At 53.0% G+C, this 17,676-nt stretch overlaps 1 long non-coding RNA gene across 3 annotated transcripts; it reads left to right on the top strand.

Annotated features, from left to right (window-relative positions):
• Nucleotides 1-20: 20 nt before the first annotated feature.
• LOC147577847 (uncharacterized) lies at nt 21-17,010 on the top strand. 3 transcript variants are annotated; one of them, XR_015254544.1, is made up of 6 exons: nt 21-100; nt 2,641-2,714; nt 10,918-11,098; nt 13,412-13,468; nt 14,009-14,191; nt 16,767-17,010. It is a non-coding gene; the product is annotated as an uncharacterized LOC147577847 (long non-coding RNA). The 3 variants fall into 3 exon arrangements; XR_015254543.1 differs by having other exon boundaries at nt 2,638-2,714; XR_015254545.1 differs by lacking the exon at nt 21-100 and adding an exon at nt 506-1,826 and having other exon boundaries at nt 2,638-2,714.
• The last annotated feature ends 666 nt before the right edge of the window (nt 17,011-17,676 follow it).

Raw genomic sequence — 17,676 nt, 5'->3', positions numbered from 1 at the left:
CCCGCCCCTGGTCCCGCCCCCGACGGCCCTGCCTCGCCACGCCTGGCCTAGCTCCTGCTCCCTCCTCCCCGAGGCTGTCCCGGTGAAGGGCGCCATTGAGGTAGGGAGCCTAAAGCCCAAGACGCCCCCTCTTTTCTTCCCTCTTCCAATCCCCTATTCCTAGGATTTCTAAGCAGCCCAGCTGAAAGGTAGTTGGGGGCCATTTTACAGATGGGTAGACTTAGGGTGGGAAAGAAGAGTCTTGTCCGAGGCTTAGGAGAGTTGGGGTATTAGAACTTTGCTGAGTACTGCGCAGGACTATAAAAGTTTGCCTTAGTAAGACCAGTTGGGGATTTTACTCCTCCAACAGCACCCAGGATGCTCTCTGGCACCACCTGGGCATCTGGGCTGTCCCACCCCACCCCCCAGGTAGTGATACGACCTGGGTGTTACGCTCTGACACTGACTTGCTGTGTTACCTTCAGCAATTTCTTCCCCCCCCCCCCCCCCCCCCCACTATGTCTTCATCTTTATCTGTCAAAGGAAATGGGATCCTATTTCTAGCCATCCTTCCGACCTGGAAGGGCCAGGTGCTGCATGACCTTGACCCAGACCCTGCCATGGTTACTAGGAGGCATTTTGAGGGGAGTGTGGATTCTAGAATTCCTCAAGAACAGATGTTCTAAGGCCAGGATTTAGGATTCTCTCTAGGATCCTATGCCTTCCCGTTACGCTTTGCGGAAGGGAGTCAAAAGAGAGCACTTGTCTTCATGCCACAGCCTTGCTCCTTCTAGATGGGGATGCTTCAGCAAGGTGAACTTCAGCCTCTAGGACTGCTCCTCGCACAGAAGACAGGAGTCCTGTTCCTGTGTTGGGGGGGAAATGGGGCTGTGCTATCCCCAGCTGGGTAGTGAGGCCCCACTGACATTCCTCTCTCAGAGTATAAACCAAGTGCTTTTTCAGCCATTCTGTCTCATTCTGTCCCAGGCTCATGGGGATTTGAACCTGGCTTTTCTTCATTTGGTGGTTGTGAACTCACCTTTCCGAGCATCATCTGTAAAAGGGGCAACAACACCTATTCCACAGGGCTGCCGGTAAGAATTAAAAACTTGAGTTGGAAAGGCAGACACCTGTTCTTGAGCACTGACCTATGAAGTTGCCTCCTCCAGAAAGCCTTCCCTGACTGCTATCTAGTAGGCTTCTCCCTTTGGGATCTCACAGGCCTGAGCTCTCAGCATTGCAAGTGTTTCTGCTGCCTGTTTCTACTCTTGTTGCCTCCACTAGACTCTGGATCCTTCAAGGGCAGTGCGTTTTTCGGATTCATTCCTGAATGCCTAGCAAGGGGTCCAAATGGAGTTGGATTACAGTCTGTTCCTTCCTGTCTTCTTCCCTCCCTCCCTCTATCTTTTTTACCGTATGAGGCTGTCTTCTCCCCAAAGGGCTGTGGCGATGGGTAGATAGGTCCTTAGGGCAGAGCCCCCCAGCTCTCTTACCCTGAGCCAGCTAGGTTCCGGGGCAGCAGAGAGAGCATTCTGGAGCCTGAAGGAAAAGCAGTCACCCAGGGCTGGCAGGTGAAGGGCAGCTGGTGGTGTCCAGCTGGCAGGGGGCACCATATGGGCCTAGCGAGCAGGCGGGCCTGGGAACGCTGAGACTGCAGGGAAGGCTGTTTCCAGGGCCATCGCATCGTCCCGGAGGTGGCTTGCTGGGAGCTGTCAGCCATGAATCCCCCGCAGAGGGGCAGCCGGCTCGTGCCCCTTCTGCCAATCCAGGAACAGAAGCAGAAACAGAAGGTCAGAGCGGCAAGGGGCCTCCTCTGAGGTCACCGTGTCCAAACCCTCATTTCGCAGGTAAGGAGCCTGAGGCCTAGGGAAGGGCAGGGACTTGCCCAAGGACACACAGCAAGCCAGCATCGGAAGCCAAGTCTCTTGCTTCACAGCTTGGATGCTTATAAAAACCGAGAGGGAGCAGAGAAGTCTTGAAAAAATACCGGTATTCAAGGAGGGGTTTTAAGGTGATGTTTTTTATTCTTTTCTTTTTGCTCCTCTGATCTAACTTTGTAAAAATTTTTGCAGTGGTCATATAGCCTTTAGCAATCAGAAAGAAAAATAGAAGCTCCTGGGTGGCTCAGTCGGTTAAGCATCTGACTCTTGATTTCAGCTCAGGTCACAATCTCCCGATTCCTGGGTTCAAGCCCTGAGTAGGTCTCCACACTGACAGTGTAGCGCCTACTTGGGATTTTCTCTCCGTCTCCCTCTGCCCCTCCCTGGTCACTCTCTGTCTCTCAAAATAAATAAATAAACTTTAAAAAAAAAGAGAGAAAGAAAATAAATAAAAGGGAGGGAGAAGCTACCTGTGGTTATAACTGGCTCTTGTCTTTAGGAAAAGGGTGCCAGGATTATAATCTTACTGTTTTCTCTGCCCTGGGCCCTTTGGGGACCCCAGATGAGATAGTGGGTGCCAGGGGTTGGGAGGGCTCTCAGCTTCTCTCCAGCTATCACTCGGACTTGCACTGGGACCAAGACAGAAGCCTAGCCTACGATCAGGAGCCCCGATTTCCTCCAGTGATCGAGCCAGTCCCTTTACCTGGCTTGGCCTTAGTTTTTCCATCTGTAAAATGGGAGTCTTTACAGCAGAGTGTATTTTCTTTTCCCCCACCAGCAGAGCACAGTAGTTAAACACATGGATACTGGCGCCCGGGATCCTGTCTCCCCCGCTTCTTTACTTCGTGACCTTAAGTAAGTCACTTAAATTCCACGGACTTCAGTTTCCTCATCTGTAAAGTGGGGATTATACCTCATGGATTAGTGTAGGGATTAAAAGAGTTAAAGTTTGGAACGTATTTAGAATTATGCCTGGCCTATAATGAGTGCTATATATATTGTGTATTTTAATAAAATCGGTCACTCTCCTGACTGGCTGAATAGTAAAGGTGGAATGATTGTTCTCATCATGGTTCTTGACTGGCCCCCAGGGAAGGGAGCCCTCTTGGGTTTGGGACCTGGCCCAGTCCGAGCTGCGGGTCGTCCAGCCTCACCCCAGAGCCCCCACCCCCTCTCCCGACTGGAGAGGTAGGACATCCCCCTCCACCTCAGGCCCAGGTCTGAGACAGCCCTCTCTCAGGGAATCGGAGGGAACTTGGGTTACTGATGAGTCAGGAGCCCAGACCTTCCTCCTGAGACTTGGTTCTGACTTTTCACCTGACCTGCCTCCTGTGTCCCACTGATCCAGCAACACTAACCAATTTGTTCTGAACCCTTCCCTCCTCAGACCCTTCTCATGATGCTTCCTCTTCCAGAAACATCCAGCCAGATGGCCTCCTCAACTCTCCCAGCCTACCCACCTTTGCCCTGAAAGTCTAGTTGGCCTCCTCCCCAATACCCAGTCGTAGCTACCCACACACTTGTCTTCCCTCACAAGCTTCTTCTTCTCGCGCGCCCAGGCTCTCACTCTTTCTCTCTCCCCTAGTCAACTGTTTGACCTTGGAGTTCTACATACTTGGGCTCTGAACCAAATCCTCCAGGGGCGCCTGGGTGGCTCAGTCAGTTGAGCATCCGACTCTTGGTTTCAGCTCAGGTCATGATCTCACAGTTTGTGAGTTTGAGCCCCACGTCAGGCTCCACGATAAGATTGAGAAGCTTGCTTGGAGATTCTCTCTCTCCCTCTTACTCTCTGGCCCTCCCCCACTCACTCTATCAAACAAACAAAAACTTTAAAACCAACTTCTCCTCCGTATATATATATATATATATATATATATATATATATATACATACATATATATATATGATTGCATATATATATGTATGTATATATATATATGCAATCCTAGCTAACGGACTTCAGTTTCCTCATCTGTACAGCGGGACTAATACCCACCTTAGAGGGCTTTGTAAGGCTTCTATTGGATAATATGTGGGAAACGCTTGGCCTAGTGCCTGCCATGTGGCAGGTGCTTAGTAAATGGTAACTCTGGTTGTCATTCATGTTTTATGGCTGAACCTGTTTGCTTCCCCCAGCAGCGGGGTATGTCTCAAGCCTGGGGGCTGGAAATCATCATTCACCCCAGGGTTCCCTGGAGCAGCTGACCAGTGCCTGGCACCGAGGCGGTGGCCAGTACGCATCTAAGGACTCGACTTAAGTTCTCTCTTCTGGTGCTCAGCATGTGCCCAGCAAGTGGGTGGCCCTCTGCAGTTGGAGAAGCAGCAGCACCTAAACGCGCTGGGGAAAGTGCTCCTGGGGGACCCCTACCCCCCCAGTCTGCCCCCCCTGGGTAGCACCAGCGGCTGTCTTCTGCTTCCACGGGGAGGTCTTTGCCTATGGATCCGCTGAGCTAATTAAGAATGACAAAGCACTGTGTAATTGCCAGCAATTGGTGAGTCCCCTGCCTCCTCGTGCCCCTCCCTCCCTTGCCCTCCTTGGCACTGTCTGGCCTAGAGGTCAGTGCACAGGCACAGAAGCAGGCGGAGTGGCGACACTGAGGACAGACTTGTATCAGGAGACCCGGAGGCTGGCTGCTTCCGCCAACCTCGGGCGTGGGACCCTGGGCAAGGAAGTTCCCTTCTTACAATGGTGCCATTTCCCCCCACTGCAGGGCTCTTGACCTTGTGTTAAGAGCAGGGACAAGGCTACAGGGCCAGGCCGGAGGGCTCTGCCGAGAGGGTCTGGGCTGCACCTGGCAGGTGGATTGAGGCAGACAGCCTCAATAAGGCAGACAGCCCTGGGTTTAAATCCTAGCCCTGCCTCTCACCAGCTATGTGATCTTGGGCAGGCCACTTTACCTTCTCTGGACGACAGATTCCTCATCTCCAAAATAGCATTTGTTTGGCAGTGCTTCACTCTCACGAGGAGAACCCTTATTTGTCCTAGATGTGTGCCTATAACAGAGACTGCCTGGACCAGCTCTTTTCTATCAAAGTGAACGCAGAAACTAAGGGTTGAAAACTTGTAGCACAATCCGATAGAGTAATTGTAGGTCTTGAATCTCATAATAAAAACAAATGGCTGGTATTTTTTTTTTCATTTTATTTTTCTAGCAATTCATTTTTTCCTTGTATTTTACAAAAGTATTGGTCTGGGACAGATTAGAAATTTTTTAAAAAATGGTTCTTCTCCACAGATGGTTTGAGAAGCATTTGCTCCAGGGCAATTTGTAAAAACGGATAGAGTAGCAATCTCGCCGAAATACTTACATAGTTCTCGGATATGGGTCCCAGGACCTTCCACTTCCGTGACCCCCAAGCCTTTAGGATAAAAGACCACATCTCTTAGCCTGGCATTCAAGGCCCCTCTCACTAAAGTCCCACCTACCTTCCCATCTTGCCTGCTTCCCCATGATGTAACCTTGTAATCCAACCGTGTTCTCTCTTCCCCCAAACTTCCCATGCCCTCTTACTCCTCCATGCCTTCTCCTGGGCTTCTCCTCCCATCTGGAATGCCTTTCTTGGCGCCCTAAAACCGGCAAATTCTTATTCATCCTTTAAAGCCCAGACTGAATGTCACCACTCTTGGGAAGCCTTTCCCACTGCCAGCCCTGCACCTGCCCCAGGCATGCAGCATGGTGTGTGGAGGCAGGGCGCTGCAGCGGTTAAGGAACTTCACACAAGCTCGAGGGAGAACGGTGTGGCTTTTGGACGTGACTTTGCCAGCCGTGTGATCCCGGGCAGGTGACTTTGTCGAGCTTCGTTTTTCCCATCTGTGTAGTGGGATCGGCCGTGAGGAGCGGAGATGATGGAGAAGTTCCCAGCACCATGACCCGTAGGAGGGACTCAAGATATAGCAGCTGTTGTTAGCATTATTTCCCTGGTTGAGAACATCCCAGGTTGTGGTTTTTTTGTTGTTGTTGCTGCCTCCCTACAGACCGGTTGCTCCTTGAGAGCAGGGACACTTGAGTGTGTCTGATGTACCTGGCTGTTTCTTGTGCCCTGCACAGGAGGGTGTGTTTTGGATAAGGGTCTCTGGCTGCCGCCCGCCCCATGATGCTAGTGGCTGTGGCTCCCTTGTCAGTGAAGTGCTGATTAACCAGCTCCGTGGAAGAATTAAAAAAAAAAAAAAAAAAAAAATCCTTGATTTTTTGCCAATTTCCATGCTGTGTAAACACCCATCAAGGCCAATTTCAAGTTACCAAAATTTAACGACCGGCTTACAAAGTTCCTGAATATTTTTACAGTCTGCTCTTGTGAGCCCACCAGCTCCAGCACCTAGCTCCAGCACCCCTCTGGGTGTGACTGCTCTGGGGCCCGTAGCAGGCCGCCTCCTGTCCCCTCTGCCCAGCCAACCCATTGAGGGCCACCCAGGGAAGGGCCATGGGTCACCATGCTCCACACGGAGGTCCTCGCTCATCCCCTCCCCCAAGCCTCGAGCCCCTTTGTTCTCTGTGAAATCCGCCCATCCACCTCCTCCCTCAGCAGGAAGAACTCTCCGGGGGCCTGGGCAAAGGGGGCTCTGCCTGTGCAGCCAGCAGGGGCCTCTGCAATAAAGCTGTCCCCACAGCTGTTGCAGGCTGACGAAGCTAACCTTGGTCACTTTGTCCTTTGGTCCCAGTGGGGAGCGAAGAAAGCTGGTGCACAACCTCCTCTCACCCTCCCCCTCTCCCCTTTTCCTCTGGTTGTGCCCAGCCCCCAAGTCTTTGCCTGTGCAGGTGCCTCCATTTGGAATGCCCTCTCCCTCCCTCCCCACTTTCCACCTCCTTCAACGCCCGGCTGCAACATTACTTCAAGAAGTCATTCACCAGCAGAAGGCTTCAGGCCCCTCTGCAGGTGCAGCTGATGCCTGTCTCCTGTGCCCCCTTCGCCAGCTGCTTGCCCAGCTGCCTGCCCCTCCCCCTGCAGCAGAGGTTCCCGTGGGGACACCTGTTTAAGATGCAAACTCCTGGCAACACCCTCTGAGCTTTCCTAGCTACTAGCTGCTGGTGGGGCAGGAATCTGTGCCCCAGGACATTTGGATATAGAAGACTGAGAACCTCACTTTGAGAAGCCCTGTCCTAACTCGCCCGGACTGTGGCTGATTCACACTGAGGAACCCCTCACCAGGATCAGATGCTCAATATGCCTCCGTTGGATGGAATCCAATGTCTGCTTCTGAGGCCACCCAGTCTGGAGGGCCCATTCCAGGGGCTCAGCTAAGGGCTGCTCTGTACTCCTCCCCTGGCAGGGCTGAGCACCACGACAGGCAAGCACAGGGCGCCTCCTTTCTGCGAACACTGCTGCTCAGGCTTCGGTCTCCTTACTGTGAAATCGGCAGAGAGAACATCTACCTCTTAGGATGACTGTGACAGTTAAATGAGATGATGCCCGTAGGGTCGTTAGCATGTGCCTGGCACATAGGGAGTGCTCAGAAATGGTCAGCCCTTAGAGTAGAATCCAGATTTCCTGGCCTACTTTGTAAGGCTGTGTGAGCTGCCTGCTGCCCGCCTTGCCCACCTGTGTCTGAAACATTCTCCCCCCGTGCCCACTGGCCTTCTCTTTGCCTTGCCTCGGATTGGCCAAGCTCATTTGCCAACTCAGGGTTCTTTGGACTGAACTGTCTCTCCCCAACCTCAACTCATAAGTTGAGCCTATTGAAGCCCCCCAATGTGGTTGTATGTGGACCTAGGGCTTTTAGGGGGCAAGGATGGTTAAGTGAAGTCAAGAGTGTGGGGAACTAATCTGATAGGATTGGTGGCCTTATAAGAAGAGGAAAGAGGGGCATCTGGGTGGCTCAGTCAGTTGAGTGTCTGACTCTTGATTTCGGCTCAGGTCGTGATCTCACAGGTTCGTGGGTTCAAGCCCCACGTCGGGCTCTCTGCTGCCAGTGTGGAATCCACTTTGGATTCTCTGTCCCCTCCATCTCTGCCTATCCCCTGCTCTAGCTCTCTCTCTCAAAAAATTAAACATTTTTTAAAAATAGGAAAGAAAGAGATCACTTGTAGGTGCTGTGGAAAGGCTATGCAAAGACATAGCAAAAAAGGTTGGCCGTCTGCAAGTCAGGAAGAGAGCACTCACCAGGAACTGAATTGGCGGGCACCTTGATCTTGGACTTCCCAGCCTTCAAACCTGGGGAAAAATAATAATAAATTTCCGTTTAAGCCACCCAGTCTGCAGTATTCTGTTATGGCAGCCTGAGCTGACTAAAGCACATGCTGTGTCCTCTACTTGGAATGATTTTCCCCGATCTCACGGTGGCTCCTTATGTCGCTCAGATTTCAGCTGAAATGACATGTCAGAGAGGCCCTTCTGTTTTGGTTTATCATCTGTTTCTACCTCACTGGAAAGCTCCACAACAGCTGGAACCTGGTGTCTCCTGCTTCATTAACCCCCTGAGCCTTGGCCGTAGGTGGTGTACCGGGGGCTGAATAAATATGTTAGAATGTTACTAAATACCCAGGTTCTGACCACCCATCCTTAAAGGCTGGTGGTCCAAGCCACCGTCATCCCTCTCCCGGGTTATTGCCGTAGCCCTTGGCTTATTTCCCTGCTTCCTTCAGTCTAGGCTTAACCCAGCAGGAGCCCCTTGGAAACCTAAATCTGATCATGTCACTCCTCTATAGAAAACCCTTCCTTGGCTCCCCCTTTCTCTCAGACCAAAAGCCCCAATCCCTTAACTGTCCCCCAGGGCCTTGCACAACTGGCCCCTAACCCCTCCACTCCAGCCGCATGGGCCTCTTGGCTGCCCCCTGGATACATTAGGCACGTGCCCAAACCAGGGCCTTCATACGTACTGTTCCCTCTGCCTGTAACACCCTTCCCTCTGAAATCTGAGTGGTTCATTCCTTTTCATTCTTCAAGTCTTTGCTCAGACATCATCTTTTTAACAAAGCCTTCCGGGAACATTTGTTCAGAGTGACAACCTCTCCTCCCTCCAGGGCTGGCTTCTGGGAGCACAGCCAGCACCCCGACTCAGGACCCTATGCTCAGATGGGTCCCACACTTTGCATTTTATGCTCCACTATCACTGTCTCGAAATTCTTAATAATTTTATCTTTGAATTTGTGTTTTGTAAGTGAAGTCTGATGGGACAAGGGGATATGCGCCAGGAACTTGGCCTCAGCTCACATGTGCCACCTGGCCCCCTGCCCATTAGCACCTCCAGCCCCGTTCCGCCTCCCCTCTCTGGCCCTGCTCGAAGACTGTGGCTGTCTTTGGTGGCTGGCAGGACCCCGATCACAGACCCGGGACAGGGGAGGGGAGGTCAGGTGCACACACCGCACAGCATCTTGGGACAGGGCATGGCTATCCCCACCCTGCACTGGCAGCATCATGGTGCGTCCAGTAGGTGACTGGCCAGAGAGGCCACATCTCAGTGGGGGCAAGACCCTGATGCAGGTCCTGAGCACAGCCCGGAATGGAAGCTTAAAGACCTTTGGGGGTTACCCATTTGCCAAGGGTTGGAAGAGTGGCCCCGTGGGAAGGAGAGGCCAGGCTTGAGTTCCGTAGGCCCCACCCTCACCTGGGTGCTACCCATCAGCCCTGCATCTGGGGGGAGGGACAATTTGGTGAGGGGAACTTGGCAATGGTCAGGCTCTGGGGAGTGGGTGCCTCCACCATAGTGTGGCAGGGCCCGCGGGTACCCAGGAGACTTTTTACCCCAAGGGTATCTCTGTTCCCAGAAGAGCTCACTTAATCTCTAGCTGGGCAGATCAGCTCTTCCTCTCTCCAGTTCTTTCTGTTTGGCCTCTTCTGGCGGGCTTGGGGCACCCTTGGGGACAAGCCATGAAATACAAATTGTGTAATTTCTGTGACTCCACGTACGAGTTAAATGCTCTGATATTTTCATTTCAAAGCTGGCATTGTACAATATAAAGATGAGTGGTAAAACCCATGCTGATAATTTAAGATTTGTCTTTACTTAGAATGACATTAAACAGCAAATAAAAACACAGTGACAAGTTGAGAGACAGAGAAAGAGAGAGGGAGAGAGGAGACTGCAGAAAGAAGGGAAAATTTCCTGTGTACCTTTAACAGCTCTTTTCTCTGCCTTTGGAACAAGGGCCCCACGTTTTCGTTCTGCGCTGGGCTCTGCAAATTACGCAATCTGTCTCATCTCCGTCACTCCTGGTCCTGTCGTTTTTCGTTTTTATTTTTCTTTTTTGTTCTTACTGCATCTTGACACTACAGAATTGACTTATTTCTTGTGGTTGTGTTTTACTGTCTGCTTCCCCCACTAGCAGGTGGGGCCCCTGGAAGATGTTTTGTTTTGTTTTGTTTTTCCTGTTTGGTTCATGGCTGTATCCCTAGGGTACAGAGGTGCACGGTATACTATAGGTGCTCCATAAATGTTCAGGGAATGTTGAAAAGAAAGGACGTTACCTGGGAAGATTGGAGGCCCATCAGGTTTTCCTTCCCCCTGGCCGTCTGGGCTCCAGGCCCTCCCCAAGGCCATTTTGTCTCTTTTGGCTCAGACAATTCACAGAACTTTGTGGTTCCTGCATTTCCTTTTCAGACCTCAGTGTTTCAGCCTTGGCGTCTTCCTCCAGCCCTAGCGCCACCGTCAGTGTGAATGGTGGCTGCTCAGCAGGCTGTGAGGAACCCCGCCAGGTGCCTGGACCGCAGGCTTCTCTCCTTCCTGCAATTCCTTAGGTCATTTCCATCCATTGTCTTTGGCCACAGCTTCTTGAGTTAATCTTTCCACCTGGGGAGGGTTCCCTTGCTGGTTTCCCCATCTGCTTCCAGGTTCAAATCCTTTTTGGCTCCAAATCCCTTCTTGGGGTTTCCATGGCCCTTCCGCCTCTAACAGCCGGGGTGACCTTGGGCAAGCCTCCCACTCTCCTCTGGGGAGGCCCTTGTGAAAGCAGGGGGCCTGCTGTTGCCCTCCCCTCAGGGAAGGCCGGCAGGGTAAGTAAGAGTCCTGTAGAACAGTGGCGGATAGAACGGAGGTTGTTTCTGTTGCTTTTGAGGGTCTGACAGCGCTGAACCCGGATGCCAGGTGACCCCATTCTTTCCCCTTCCCCTTTGGTTACACAAGAAACCGTCATCATTCGTTTCTGCTGGGAGCACCCCTGGCCGTTCCGTCATTCCACCAAGCGTGTGATGGGACAGAGCCTGTCGTGTGGGAGGCCCGGACTCCGCTCGCTCTTTCTCCTGGAGAAGATTCTGGTTGTAACTGCTCAGCCAGCCTCTCCCCTTCCTGGCTCTCTTACTTACGGGTAAGCCTACACTGCTCTCCGCTGGGGCAAAGACACCCCAACACAGAACAGCGTAAGGAATATAGAAGTGTCCTGGCCTCTCGCACAGCAGGCCCCGTGCGAGGACACCGTCTCTCATACAGGAGGCCCTGGCCATTCAGAGACCCTTCCGCGGTGGGACTCTTCCATCCCATAAGCTTCATCGCCCCCTTTGGGGGTTGTCGCCACGGCTGGCTGCAGCCAAGCAGAGAGGAAAAAGAAGGCACCGGGTGACTTAAGGCCTCGGCCTCAAAGTGGCCTCCCTCGCTTGCATTCACGTTCCGACGGCCGGGACTTAGTCCCGTGGCCACTCCTGCCAGGGAGGCCGGGAAACATCACGTCTAGCAGAGCAGCCATGTGCCAGTGAGGAAGAGGGGGACAGGGTTGGAAGACAACCGGCTGATCCGCTACACCTGCCCTCCCTCTGGAATGTGACTCCGGCTCTTGGACAACCTAGTTTCCAGGTTTTGTATCACAGAAGCAAGAAAATAGGTGGAGAGGGCCTGAAATGGAAAAGAGAGAGAGAAAGGGACGGGGACACGGAGGGAAAAGGATTGTAAGGGTATTAGAGGGACACGAGTCACAGTTGGCATTATTTTTAAATTACTTTTGCTTAATGGTCTGTGTCTTATTAAGTGCTCTGGCCTCGTGGCACCGAGCCTGGGTCCCCAGGGGTCCCAGGAAATGTGGGTGATGCACGCCCAGCGCACTTAGAATTTACCAGGCCGTGTGCTGAGACTGAGGCCGCGGGACACAGTCTCTGCCCTCTAGGAATCCGCAGTCCAGTGGGGAGGACAGACATGGGATTAGAGGCGAGCCCAAGCTGCTTGAAAAGACGTGGAGGGAATTAACTCGGCCTCGGCAAGGCGGGGGAGGGGCAGGCAAGAAAGGGCATAAAAGGGACATCCGCTTTAGACTCAGCTCTGCCTGTGCAGAGCACTCAGTCGTCTAACATATTGTCCTTGAGCGGTAAAAAGTAAAGGGCAGATGAAGTGAAGACTCAAGAAACTCGGGTCCTGGTGCCCCGCTGTTGTGTCCCAGGGCAAGTGCCTTCCCTCTCACGTCACCTTTGCTTCCTGCTGTCTGCAGGGCCATCGCTAGCACATTCCATACTCTGGTGGGAGGTACTGAAAGCCTCCGTCACCAGCGGATAAAACACAACCAGGTACCCCCTTTTCCAGGGTGACGCAGGCCCCACGCTCAGACACACAGAGTGGAGACAGGTGGATTTCAGCCACACTTACCCCTTGGCGTCACACCCTTGTTCAGTGCACACCCCACGCAGCTGTGTTTAGGCAACAGCCTTGCTCCTGGGAGATGTTGTAGGATCCCAAAGGGGTAACTGCTATGAACATTACTCAGAACCCCAGTAATCCCCGGAACATCCTTTCACAAGCAGGTTTTCTTTCTCCTGTGTTCTGCAACAGGTGTGGGACTAGTGTGAGCCAAGTGAGGTACCTTGGACACATAGTTAAGGAGACACTCCCCGTCGGGGTGGCCACTGAGAATGGACGTCTGCATAAATTTTGCACCCTGGGCACCTCACTATCCTCACCCTAGTCCTGGCCCGGCTCTACAGGGGTCCCACAGATCTGGGTGGTGGCGGTGGTGGTGGTAGGGTTTCAAAGGAAGGTGCCAGAAAACCACATCAGACTCGAGGGCAGCTTCCCTGGGCAGTGAGGAGACAGGGAGGGGACTGCACCTGGGAGAAGAAGCACAGGGAAGGTGAACCACGGTCCAGGAAGTAGGGTGCCAGGGAACCTCAACTTTACCTACAACGGTAGGGAGTGAGAGGGAGGCCCAAGTAATTGGTGATTTGAGGGGTTTGTAGGAAAAGCTGTGGGGAAGGCGGGGTAGGGAAGAGAGGAGGATGACGGTTCTGGGTCCTGGGCCGCAGGTGACAAGGCAGCTCACACACCCAGGAGGAGGCAGCCTCCGAGGGAGGGTGGCCTCCACCCAGGAGCCCACCTTCAGGGCCTCCAGTGCCCACCCCGGTGTTGCTCTGCAGGCAGGGAGCCTGAATCTGGATGCTTTGCAAGTCAAGGGCTCAGGCCACCGAGAGTCAGTTTTGGGTGGCTCAGGCCACCGAGGATCAGACAGGTTCGGGCCGGGGTCCTTCCAGCAGGGGAAAGCCAGGACTAAGTCAGCGCGGCCTCCCAGACGCGGAAAACCTCCGCCGACTGCTTCCCAGACTCCTAGACGTTCCAAACCACTTTCCCTTCTGCCTGTGCTGATGGCCACTCAGCGTTTCTAGAAAAATCACCTCGTCTTTACTTAAATAATTTATTTGCAAAGGAAACTATGTAAACGGAGGACGTGCGTGATTGTCACAAGTAGAAGCGAAGCAATCGTGTGAGTACAATGGTAATCGAGTAGTGTCCTTAAATTCCAGCTGGATCCCAGCGCCCTGGCTGTTCTCAATCTGAGGGCCGGTCTTTGCGTTCGAAGGGAGGTTAGCAAAGGTCAGAAAGGTCGGAAAGACAGACAGCATCCACTGAGACTTTCACGTCAGAAATGGAACCCTTTTCACCCTCTGTGAGTCTGTGTCCTTTAATGTGGCATCTGTGCCCGCCGGCCCCATTTCATGAATGTGTCCCCTTCTCCTCAAACTCCGCTCCCAGGGAGTCCTGAACATATGACAGCCAGAGCTACCTCTCGCAGTCGGGGTGGGAGTGGCGGGGGCCCCCGGTTCTGTGGGCCTGGAGCGAGAGAGAGCGGGGGACGTGCTCCCAGACAGAGACCAGTGGGAGGAATGGGTATGCACGAAGGGAAGCTAGTGGGTTTGGCGTTGCAGTTTTGCGGTGACAACTGTTTCCCACGACTAAAGCCGTGGGAAGTAGCAAGCGGCAGGGACCTTCCTCGTCTGACTTCAGCTTTCCTCCATCCCGCCAGTCCGCTGTCTCCTCCGTGTCCTCATGCACCTGTCTGGTGTGAGGACCTCAGAGAGGCCCCGAGAGTCTCCCAGCCGTTGCCCAGCCCCGCCTCCTGCCCGCGGACGCGCCACCACCACAGGAGGGACGCCGGGTGTACAGTGGGGCACCCGGGTTTTGGGTCCAGCTGCGCCACCATCTCACTGTGTGACATCAGGCAAATCCCTCCCCCCCCCACCCCCGCCCCGCCCCGGACCTGGATTTCCTCATTACTGAATGGAAGGGGCTGGATGGCTGATGGCCAAGGGCTTTTCTATCCCAGGCATCCCATAGGATCCCAGGCAGCAGGAGGGCCTGGGGAGACTGGAGAAGGGAGGTCGTCCTGTGGCAGGATGTGACCCCTACACGCACGAGGTGTGGGCATAGTTCTGTCGCTGACAGTGAAAGAGAGCACAGGTCACACGCTGAAGGGCGCCCCGGCCAGGGCGACACATCAGCCCACAGAAATGACAGCCCAGAGATGAGGATTATAATGGGAGCTGGCAGTTTTGGGGTGAAGGTGAACAACCCTGCAGGGGGAGGGGGATTTCCCCATTGTTTATTATTTATCAGCATTATTATCTTTTTAATTTTTTAATAATACTGAGAGCCTAATTTTTTTGTAATATTGAGATATAATTCATATAACAAATTTCACCTTTAAAAAAAAAATGTGTTTAATGTTTATTTATTTTTGAGAGAGAGAGAGCACAGGGGAGGGGCAGAGAGAGGGAGACACAGAATCCGAAGCAGGCTCCAGGCTCTGAGCTGTCAGCACAGAGCCGGACGCGGGGCTTGAACTCATGAACCATGAGACCATGACCTGAGCCGAAGTCGGACGCTGAACCGACTGAGCCACCCAGGTGCCCCTCTCAGGTGCTATTTCAAGAGTTATTCAGCATTATACCAGGTAGCCCCTGCACCGATCCTTTGAAGTAGGTACTATTCTACGCCACTTTATGCAGACAAGGAAGGAGATGGGCTCCAGGATGTGCCTCCGTGCAGTGGTATCTGCATTCAGACTTGGTGACGATGGCACCTGGTTGGCTCAGTCGGTTAAGCTTCCGACTTCGGCTCAGGTCATGCTCTCGCGGTCCGTGAGTTCAAGCCCCGCATCGGGCTCTGTGCTGACAGCTCGGAGCCTGGAGCCTGCTTCCGATTCTGTGTCTCCCTCTCTCGCTGCCTCTCCCCTGCTCGTGCTCTGTTTCTGTCTCTCTCAAAAATAAATAAACATTAAGATAAGAGAGAGACTTGGTGAGGATGTGAATCCCTTCCAGGCCACAGCACTTTATTGCCTGAGCTCTCCTCCAGAGCCTTCTTTTCCTTGGCTACAGGAACAGCAACAATTGAGTTGGTACTTTCTCCTTCAGCCTATGTGCCAGAGTGCCTACCACGGGCAGAGCTCCGACCAAGCCACGAAGGGCAGGGACAGTGACCGAGAGAGCAACCTTTGTTGTCCATAGCCACTGAGATGTGGGGTGATCTGTTTCTGCAGCAGAGCCCAGCCCTCCCCGACTGACCTGGCGTTTCCATGGGGTGGGACCCGAGCAGCCTCTGTGCACAGAAGCAATGCTCGCTCAGACTTGCTTACACACACACACATAGCTTGGGTATATTTTCGAAACAATGAGTTATACACCAAATTGGATAAAAATTGAGGTCAAGCAGTGCGGCTTGAATTTCCAGAGGCTTGGCCTGTGCGTTTGGGGAGCTGATTTTCATGAAAATTCTGTCTGCACAGTGGATGAAGCTGTACTCGGATGAGGCTCTCAATCCTGGATAAGGCTCACCCTTGAGATTGTTTCCAGATGCCTCTCAGGCTCCTTGAGAACAACCACTCACCTTGGCGGATAATCAGTCAACAATAAGTACACACTGAGAATTTACCAGATACAGCACTGAGCACTTTTCCTATAGTTTAACCTCCTAACCACCCTACGGGATAGGTACTATTATCACCCCCATTTTCCAGATGAGGAAACTGAGGCTCAGAGAGGTAAGAAGTCTTGCCCAAGATCTCAAAACAAGTAGGTGCAAAAAGCAGAGTTTGAACCTAGGTCGGCCTTCTTCTAGACCTCACATTCAAGTCACTATCTTTTGACCATGAAGGTCATCTTGATGACCCATGACCAACTCAGCATCTACCAGTGTCTCGTGCTGGAATTTACCATCAGATCTTCTACGGGAGATAACACCATAGTATATAGACAGAGCCCAGAGTTAAAAGTCAGGAGCCCTGGGTTCAACTTTCAGATCCAGTTTTAGCTTACTCCATGGCTTAGGACAAATTCCTCCCCCCACCCCTGGGCCTCAGTGTTCACATCCGTTAAGTGGGACATTTTAACTAAATCAGCAGTTCCAGTGTTAGCTGGACATCTGAACTACCTAAGCTCGTTAAAGATACTGAATGATGGGCCCTTCCCAAGATATGCATTATCGGGTCTGGGAACCCTGAGTTCACAGATGATTCGTACCCAAAGAAAGCACTGGGAACCCAGCCTCTAGGAACCTTCTATAGCTCAGCCTCTGTGAGTTTATGGAGGCAAAAAAGACCACCCCAGTAACCATGCTGGGCAGTCTGAGCCAAAGACCAAAGAAAAACAGTTTCTGGATGGTATGTCGTGGAAGAATCTAGAAGAGAAGGAAATTGGTTGGACTGTGGAAGTTGTGGTGTGGGGGAAACAGAAGCAGAAGCTGGCTTTGGTTGGTTTTCACGGTTTCATTTTCTCCTCGGTTTTCAGTGAAACTACCCTTCCTGGCCCCCTTGCAGTCAGGAGAGGCAGACCTGGCCATCGAAGTGGGTAGAAGTGATATGCGTAAAACTCGGGGGAACCTGTGCTCGCTCTCTCTCTCTCTCTCCCCCCGTCCTGGGGTGAACTTGGACATGAGGCGTCTGCGATGGAAGGAAGGTGCGTTCCAGGGGGAGCAGAACCGCCCCCACTCCACCACCACAGGCAGCGGTAAACTTAGATTGTGTTTGTTGAATGACTGCGGCTACGGGGTCACGTTCGTCGTAGCAGCTGGCGGTGCTTCCCCTAATACAGCCTGGAGGAAGCGGCACCGGAGCAGCCTCTGAAAAGGCGACTAAGGTTTGGCGACGTGGACAGGCGGGAAGGGACGTTCCAGAGGGAAGGGACGGGGGCAGCAAAGGGGTGGGAGCCGGAACAGGACGATGTGTTTGCACCCTGGAGAGAAAGTCAGCGTGATCGGTACTGAGGGCTGCCCTGGGCTCCAACCAGGGGTGTGCTGAATCCAGCCCGTCCCGGCTCCGGGCAGCCGATGGTTAGCATCGTTTCCCAACTCGGTGCTCAGTGACAGCCATCACTGCGGTGGCATGAAATCGGCCATGGTGGGAGTATTTACGCCATGGCAACCGGCAAACACTCTAAGCCAGGGCTCTTTCCTCCTATTGTCCACTTATCTGCTTACAGCTCACAAGCAAGTGGACCCTGCCCATCTGCGAGGCCGTGCAAGGACCAAAGACCCTGCCCCCTCTGAGCCCTTTAAGCCTCACGTTCCTCATCCGCAGAATGGGGCGCATCACCCTGCCTCCTCTGCCAGGCTGACCGCGGGCAACAGGAAGTGAGATCGTGCACGTGGAGCCCTGTCTGCGTCCCCTCAGGATCGTCGTTCCCGTGCACAGGACAGCCT

The sequence above is a fragment of the Puma concolor genome, chromosome C1 (genome assembly GCF_028749965.1).
Source record: "Puma concolor isolate L17-30 chromosome C1, mPumCon1.1.hap2, whole genome shotgun sequence".
Classification (NCBI taxonomy): Eukaryota; Metazoa; Chordata; class Mammalia; order Carnivora; family Felidae; genus Puma; species Puma concolor.
This window is presented reverse-complemented; position numbering and strand designations above follow the sequence as displayed.